The following is a 2,500-nucleotide window of genomic DNA, read 5'->3' as shown; positions in this document are numbered from 1 at the left end:
TATCTCCACCCCTCCTATACTTATTATTTCTGACTTGTCAACATTTATCTTTGCACCTGAAGCTTTTCCATATTTTTCTATCTGCATTTTTATTCTCTTAACACTCTCTACATCCTTGACAGTAAAAGTTGTGTCATCAGCATATTGGTGGATTACACTTACTCCTCCATAAGGAATTTGAATACCTCTTATTTCTTTATCACTTTTTATCAAAGATGCCAGCGGCTCCGCTGTTATTGAATATAACAAAGCAGATAATGGGCACCCTTGTCTGACTGACCTTTCTAATGGAAAGGGGTCAGTTAATGCCCCATTAATTTTAACACAGCTCCGGGCATTGTCATATATTAATTTGATCCATTTTCTTATTCTGTCTCCAAACCCATATCTCGCCATTGTCTGCTCAATAAAACTGTGCTCCACTCTATCAAAAGCTTTATTCAAATCCACAGATAAAACCAACCCCCCTTCCCCATCCTTTCCCATGTTTTCTACAACGTCTCTTATTGTACATATGATATCCATAATGTCTCTCCCCATTATACTGTATGCTTGGCTAGGCGACACAATACTCCCTACAACCTGTTTAATTCTATTGGCTATTACTTTTGTTAAAATTTTATAATCCGAATTAAGCAGACTCAAAGGCCTATAATTTTCCAACTTCAATGGATTTCCTTTATTTTTATATAAGATAGTTATTATTCCTAAGCCCATGGATCTCGGCATTTCCCCTCTCTCCTCCATACCTTTATACAACCTTAGCAGTATTGGTGCTAGGGTCCCTATGAAGGCCTTATAGAACTCATGTGTCAAACCATCCGAGCCCGGACTTTTATTCTTTTTTGTCTGATTTATTGCATCTTTTATTTCTTCAATACCTATATCTCTTTCGCACATATTCTTCTCATCCTCGTCTAGCTTCACGTTCACAGTACTCAAGACTTCATCCACACATTCTTGTTTTACACCCTCTTTCTTGAATAATTCCCTATAAAAATTCTCCACTTCTCCTATTATCCCAACAAAATCATTTATTTTATCGCCTTTTCTATTTTCTAACTCTACAATGTGTTTTCTCCTCTGCTTTTTATTTTCTAAATTTAGGAAGAATTTTGTACTTCTTTCTCCCTCTAAAGCATACTGAGCTCTACTTCTTATTATAGCTCCCTTGCTTTTTTCCTTTTCATACTCCTCTAATTCTGTTTTTAACCTCCAAAAGCACTCTTCACTGTACTCAGGATTATTTTCTATTTTTTCCGCTTCCCCTTTTAATGCATTTTCCAAAGCTTCTGCTCATAAAATCTCTTTGTTTTGAATACCTAATACTTCTTTTTTTAATTTTCTCTTTCATTCCCTCCCACCATTCACATACATTTTCCTCAAATAGAGAATTCTGCATTTCATAATTTATACATTTTACAATATTTTCTTTATATGCCTCTTCATTTAACAGATTTGCATTCAGACACCACAAACCCCCTCCCCTCTCCTCTTCACTTACACCCATCTTGACTGTCATCACAGCATGATCACTTAAACTGACAAACTTATATTTCACATTTTTAACATATTTTAACATTTCTCTTTTTGCCAAACATAAATCTATACGACTCTGTTTCAAATTACCCATCACCATTTGTCTTCTCGAAAATTCTCTTTTATATGGATTCTCTTCCCTCCACACATCTACTATGTCTTCATTCTGCATCCACTCTGTTAAGAACTTTCTTGACCCATCAGATTTAAAATTAGCACTACTGGAAGCATCCAGTCTCGTGCACCACACGTTGAAATCCCCAACTACTATACACTTCTCTTTCCATTGTGTCTTCATTTCCTTAAAGACTTATTTTCTGTCAATCTCTATATTCGGTGCATAAATGTTTATAAGCCTAAACATTTCATTACAAAACTTAAATTCAAGTCCTAGCATTCTCCCATTTCCATCTTTATAAATTTGTTTCACATTTTGCACTCTGTCTCTTTTTATCAAAATCGCCACTCCACATGCTTTTACATTTCCATGACTCACATAAATTTCCCCCTCCCAACTCTTTTTTATATTGTCCATTATATCCCCTGTCCAATGCGTCTCTTGTAGGCATAGCACATCAGCTTTTAACAGTCTCTTCACCCTCTCAAACTTTTTTAGGTCTCTTAGCCCGTTACTGTTCAGACACGCAATGTGCAAAATACCCCACATAATGATTATCACAGTTTTTAAGGGATTTATACTCATTCCAATTAAATCAAACTCTTACTTTCTGCCTTTTGCTCCTCCAGTCTTTCCTTCTTTCTTTTTTTCAATATACCTTTCCCCTCACATGTATCCATGTCTTCCTCTCCGTTTTTCACAGGATTTTCTATCATTTCTTTCTCCTTTCCTCCCCCTTCGTCTTTCTTCATTCCTCTTCTCTCCAGATGTTTTTCTCCTTGACTTTTAGCATTACCACCTTCTTCATTGTCATTTTTTTCCGTCTTCCCGTTTCCATCTTCA

This window comes from Garra rufa, chromosome 1, assembly GCF_049309525.1.
Source record: "Garra rufa chromosome 1, GarRuf1.0, whole genome shotgun sequence".
Lineage (NCBI taxonomy): Eukaryota > Metazoa > Chordata > Actinopteri > Cypriniformes > Cyprinidae > Garra > Garra rufa.
This window is presented reverse-complemented; position numbering follows the sequence as displayed.